Below are 7012 nucleotides of genomic sequence, written 5' to 3'. Positions count from 1 at the left end.
CCACCATTTCCTCTGGCCAGGCCCCTGGCACCTCACAGGCTCAACACATGTAGCTACAGTTACAAACAGCTTCACTTTTCTTCAGATGAAAGTTCTGAGTTCCGTACACTCTCTAAGTGTTGGAGATCAGTATAGACACAATAACAAATGAAATTCAGAATATTTCCCTGTTAAGTGTTTTCTTACGTGTGTGTGTGAGTGTGTGTATGGTGGGGTGTGTGGCATGGCCCGCCAGGGACTCATCACCCTTACACCTGTCTACTCTGATTGTTTGGAAAGAAAAACAAAACCAAAATGACCAAAGGGAGTGGGTTACAAGGCAGTACACATTTTATATAAATGTAAAGACCCAGTATTTTAAAAAATAGTGATAGAAGAGTGATCCTGTGATATATCAGGGAGACCATTTCAACCTGTTTTCCACGTTAGTGTCAAATGACCACCGACGATGTTTGAGAGGAAAGTGAAACTGAGCCTCGTGGGGCTCCTGGGCACAAAAGACTTTCTGGGTCCCCCATTTCTTGATTATATAAAATAGGCTTTATTCAACCTCCAGGACCTGCCTCGAGTTTCAGTGAGCAGATTTAAACAGTCGTTAATCAGGGAAAGGAAGGGATCCTGAGAAAAGGGAGGGGCAGCCAAGAAACAGGAGCGCAGTCTTGGGGCGGGGTCCTGGTCCTCCCTCAAGGGGTTCACGTAACTATACCTCTGAGCTCTTCTGCAGAGGCTGAAACTCCCACCAAGTAGGGGAAGTTAACTGTCGCCCACAGGCAAGTAGGCCCAAGACCTGTGGGAAGCAAAGGGTTAATGACACTGATTCCTGATTACCTCACCATCAACCAGTCAAAAGAATCTCCACTAGCTGATTAGGCCCTCTTTGAATTAAGACTGTAAAACTCCTCATTACCCTCTCCAGGTCTGGACACACAGTTTTGAGGGCATTAGTCCACCGTGGCCCCCTTTGCTTGGCAAAGCATTTATGCTCTTTTCTACTTCACGCAAAACTCTGGCTTCAAGAAGGAATTCAGTGTAGGGGTCCAGGCGCCAGATTCAGCTATAAAAGCAATTCTGTTCTTACTGAGTCCTGCTTAGCAGAGCTGTTGAATAACTCAGCCTGAGCTGCTAGGAAGCCTCATTTGCAAGTCGTGCTGGCCTGAGAAAATCTGCACAGTACCTGCTTGCTCACAATGGGGATTTTGACCTTTTAGCTGGTTGGCAGGTAGTAGGTGCCATCTCTGTGGTTCCCTAATCTGTGGGAAGCAGGGAATTCACTACATGGGGTTATTTCTCAGTCTCTTTTTTATTTTCATGTAAATCTTAATTCAAATTGTGTGAGTACTCCAGGGAAAGATCAAGAAAAAGTAATCAAAATCTTTTCATTTGAATCAAAGATGCAGATCTATTTTCACTTGATTCTTATTCATTTGTAGTTATTAGGAAATAAGTAAAAGCAATAGGATAAATGACAATTTCTAGATCTATTTCAGAATAACAAAATTAATAATAAAATGAGCACTTTATATCTTCTATATTTTTATATTTTCAAGTAAATGATTCAGCATTTGGTTTGCTATCATTAAATTTTGGTTCCATAGAAACTGAAGCTTCAAGGCCCAACTTTATTAAAAACTCTTAGTTCTGGTAAATATGGATGTTTGACTCCTCAAGCAACCACAAATCTGCCTATGTTCCTTGATTAGTGTTGTGACTTATATTTCCAAAGCAAGAAAATGAAAATATAACCATGAAAAGGAATATTTGAGAAGGAGGTCGAAGACCAACAATGCTTCCTATACAAGTGGTTCTATTGAGAAATAAAACTGATTTTTTATTTTAATGTAAAAAAAAATCTAACATAAGATTACTATTTTCTAATAGAGTTTCTTGCCTGAATAATATAATATCAATTTATTTTTAATAATTATTCACTATTGGTAAAGAGTCTGTCTGCAGTGTGGGAGACCTTCCTGGGTCAGGAAGAGCCCCCTCAAGAAGGGAATGGCAACCCACTGCATTATTCTTGCCTGGAAGATCCCATGGATGAAGGAGACTGGCAGGCCTCAATCCATGGAGTTGCAAAGAGTTGTACACAACTGAGCAACAAACACACTCAAGCCTACAAATTATCACAGTGAATTTTTAATTTTGCATGCTTATTTTCAATGTTTGTCTATTCAGTCTTTGCCTATTGTAAAACTTTCATTTAAAGTATACATCTGACCACACAGAGCGATTCCAGAGGACAGTAGAAGCAAAAACCACAACAGGCAGTAGCAGCAGTGTATTTGAAGGACCAAAAGGAGAAAGCCTTCCTTGGCTTTTTTTTTTTTTCTTTCTGCAAGAATCTGCTAACTCCTAACTGTGCTCTGAGAATTTATCCCCACATTGGAGGCTGTGGAAGGCAAGGAAGACATTCCTCATACCCTTTACCCTCAAAAACAGTAAATCTTTACACATTAAACCTGTACCAAGTAAATGTGACAGCATATTAAAAAGCAGAGACATTACTTTGCCAACAAAGGTCCATCTGGTTCAAGCTATGTTTTTTCCAGTTGTTGTGTATGTATGTGAGAGTTGGACTATAAAAAAAGCTGAGGGCCAAAGAATTGATGCTTTTGAACTGTGGTGTTGGAGAAGATTCTTGAGAGTCCCTTGGACTACAAAAAGATCCAACCTGTCCATCCTAAAGGAGATTCAGCCCTGGGTATTCATTGGAAAGACTGATGCTGAAGCTGAAACTCCAATACTTTGGCCACCTGATGTGAAGAACTGACTCATTTGAAAAGACCCTGCTGTTGGGAAAGATTGAAGGCAGGAGGAGAAGGAGATGACAGAGGATCAGATGGTTGGATGACATCACCGACATTATGGACATGAGTTTGAGTAAGCTCCAGGAGTTGGTGATAAACAGGGAGACCTGGCGTGCTGCAGTCCATGGAGTCACAAAGAATCAGACATGACTGAGTGACTGGACTTAACTGAAGTAAATACGACAGGTCAGGATCTTAAATTAATTTGTAGAGGTCTGGAGTTGCCTTATATTTGCATAGCATATTTTGTTTTACCAAACAACTTTACACAACATTCCATATGAATATTCCTTGTTAAAATTATGTTTGCCTGAAACATCCTCTGACATAAATTGAAGCAATATTTTCTTAAATCAGTCTGATTAAGTGCTAGAGAGGGTATGGAGGAAAAGGAGCCCTCCTTCACTGTGGGAATGTAAGTTGGGGCAATCAACTATGGGGAACAGCATGCAGGTTCCTCAAAAAACTAAAAATAGAACTGCCATATGACTCAGCAATTTCATTTCTAGGTTTATATCAAAAAACCCCATGATTTGAAAAGATACATGCAACCCATTTTTATTGCAGCACTCCACAAGAGCCAAGACATTGAAACAATCTAACTGCCCATTGACAGATGAATGAAAGAAGATGTGGTACATATATACAATGAAATACTACTCAACCATAAAAAACCCCAAAATATTTGCCATTTGCAGTAACATGGATGAACCTAGAGATTATCAAACTATGTGAAGTTAGCTAGACAGAAAAAAGCATATACCATATGATACCACTTATATGTGGATTAAAATATGATACAAATGAACTTACTCATAAAACAGAAATAGACTCACAGACAAAATAAAAACTTGTGGTTACCAAAGAGGAGAGGGAAGAGATAAATCAGGAGTTTGGGATTAACATATACACATTACTATATATAAAATAAATAAGGACCTACTCTATGGAACAGGGAATTATATTGATCACCTTATAATAAACTTTATTAGAGAAGAAAACTCATTGCTGCCTATGGTTGCCAGTTGAGACACTGTATTTGCATTTGAGAAACCTGAGCCCCAGGGAACTTAGACAATTAGATCACATTGAGTAGCAGAGTGTAAACTCACGTCTACAAATCAGGACTCCCAGCTTCCTGTGCTCACTTCCACGTTCCTTAAGGATGTATGAGGCATGTGAAGTTCCCATATTTTCTTGATTTTGCTTGTTAAAATAATTTAAAATGGCACTTAATGTCTAAACAAAAACAAATTGTTTCTTTTCTATTATGAATATAAAATCATGGCATCTAGTCCCATCACTTCACGGCAAATAGAAGGAGAAAAAGTGGAAACAGTGACAGATTTTATTTTCCTGGGCTCCAAAATCACTGTGAGTGGTGTCTGCAGCCATGAGATTAAAAGATGCTTGCTCCTTGGAAGGAAAGCTATAACAAAGACACCGCTTTGCCAACAAAGATTCATACAGTCAAAGATACGGTTTTTCCAGTGGTCATGTACAGATATTAGAGTTGGACCATAAAAAAGGCTAAACCCGAAGAACTGATGCTTTCAAATTGTGGTGCTGGAGAAGACTCTTGAGAGTCCCATGGACAGCAAGGAGATCAAAACAGTCAAACCTAAAGAAAATCAGCCCTGAACATTCATTGGAAGGACTGATGCTGAAGTTGAAGCTCCAATACTTTGGCCACCTGATGCATAGAGCCGACTCATTGGAAAAGATCCTGATGCTGGAAAGACTGAAGGCAAGAAGAGAAGGGAGCAGCAGAGAATGGGACTGTTAGATGGCATCACCGACTCAATGGACATGAATTTGAGCCAACCCCAGGAGGCAATGAAGGACAGGGAAGCCTGGTGTGCTGTAGCTCATGGGGCCGCAAAGACTCAAACACCATCTAGTGACTGAACGACAGCAAATTATGAATATTCAATTCTCTGTAAATTATTTCCATTTCAGTCACTATGAAAAGACTCTAAGTGGAGAGATATATATGTTATGTAGACAAAAGGATATTGGAGAACAAACCCACTCTTAAGGTGAAGACAATTTTTATAAAGAATACTAAGGTTTGGAGTAGAGCAGATATTAGAGATACTTAAACACATTATTAAGATATAAATGGTGTGAAATTTAAACATTATTATCATGGAATCAATTGTTCAGAAAAGATGCAACTAAAATGTTAGTACATAATAAAGTTAATATTCTACCTGGCTTATCGACCCTGTTTTTTGTTTTTTCTTTTCTTTTGGAACATAGGAATCAGACTTGTAGAAGCTAATTAAAAGAAAACTATTAACTTAGATCAATATCATATGCTATATAGAAAATCAATTTGCAATTGAATTGAAGTTTTCACATAATTCTGGAGAAGGGAATGGCTACCCACCTCATGGTAGGTAGAATTCCATGGACAATTCTTGCCTGGAGAATTCCATGGACAAAGGAGCCCGGCAAGCTATAGTCCATGGGGTCGCAAAGAGTTGAGTATGACTTTGCTACTAACACTTTCACACTTTTCATATAATTGAAAATAGGAAAGTAAAAGAATAATATATGCAACTGGTGGGAGAGACAAGGACTTTCTAAGCATCATAACACTTGAGACAAATACCGTAGAAGAAAAATGAGTAATATTAATAGTTGTAATCTTATATTTTAAATGTTCACCATAAGCAAAACTTTTTAAGATGTACAAAAAAGTCTGAAACACTTTTCCAAAATAGGTAAGTGATAGGAATTCTTTATATGCTAACTACAAAAAGTTCATGGAAAGTTAGCACAGATGACTTCCCTGGCAGTCCAGTGGTTAAGACTTTGCCTTCCAATGCAGGGGGTGCACGTTTGACCCCTGGTCAGAGTTAAGATCCCATATGCCATGAGGCCAAAAAAAAGAAAAGAAAACCATAAAACAGAAGCAATACTGTAATAAATTCAATGAAGACCTTTAAAAAAAAGAAGAAGAAAAGAAAATGAGCACAGGACTTGAATAGGTAATTCAAGAAGGAAGGAATAGGAAAGAAAAGCAGAGAGTTCCCTGGTGGCCTAGTGTTAGGATTCTTGGTTTTCATTGCTTTGGCCCAGGTTCAATTCCTAGTCAGGGAACTAAAATCCTACAAGCCATATGTCTGAACAAAAAATAAAGAAAGAAAAAAAGAAATTTTAAAAAATAATTGTAATAATAGAATTCATCTTATAAGTATTTTTTAGAGGGACATATTCAAAAATGGCAGAATAGGAAACTACAAAACACTGTTCCTCCAGAAAAACCAATGAATAAGATAGAAAAAATAAATAAAATGCTAGAATCAATTTTTTCAGCACTTTGGATTTCAATAACAAACATTACGACAGCCAGAAGAATACTTAATGAAAAAAAAAATTGATGAATTTTTATAAAAGAGAATTGCAGTATCAAAATTTACCTGCTTACCACCTCTTAATTACCAACTTCTACGCTGAACTTTCAAAGCATTGTTCAAAGAACTTAAACAAGATCTAATTAAATGCAAAAATACATCACGTTCACGTGTTAGAAGACTATATTATTAAAAAGTGTGCATGCTGCGTGCTGAGTCGCCTCAGTGATATCTGACTCTTTGCAAACCCATGGTCTATAGCCGGCCAGGCCCCTCTGTCCATGGAATTCCCCAGGTAAGGATACTAGAGGGGGTTGCCATTTCCTTCTCCAAGGGATCTTCCGAGCCAGGGATCCAGCTGGAGGCTCCTGCTTTGGGAGTCAGATTCCTTAACACTAGTGCCCTGGGAAGCCGCTAGGAGGACCACGTGCCGGCTAAGTCGCTTCAGTTGTGTCCGACTCTGTGTGACCCTGTGGACTGCAGTCTACCAGGCTTCTCTGTCCATGGGATTGTCCAAGCAAGAATGTTGGAGTAGGTTGCCATTTTCTCCTCTAGAGGATCTTCCCCATGTAGGGATCGCACCAGCATCTCTTAGGTCTGACCTGCATGGGCAGGTGGGGTCTTTACTAACACCACCTGGGAAGTCCAATAGTGCCCTGAAATTAAACTCCTGCATCTGTACTCCAAAGAACTGAAGACGGGTATGCAAACAAGTCTATGCGCACATATATTCATAGCAGCATTATTCAGAACAGCAAAAATGCAGACACAGCCTAAACCCGAAGCATGAATGAATAAACAGACTGCAGAATATCATACAATAGAATGTTATTTTTGCAA

The sequence above is a fragment of the Muntiacus reevesi genome, chromosome 6 (assembly GCF_963930625.1).
Source record: "Muntiacus reevesi chromosome 6, mMunRee1.1, whole genome shotgun sequence".
Lineage (NCBI taxonomy): Eukaryota > Metazoa > Chordata > Mammalia > Artiodactyla > Cervidae > Muntiacus > Muntiacus reevesi.
This window is presented reverse-complemented; position numbering follows the sequence as displayed.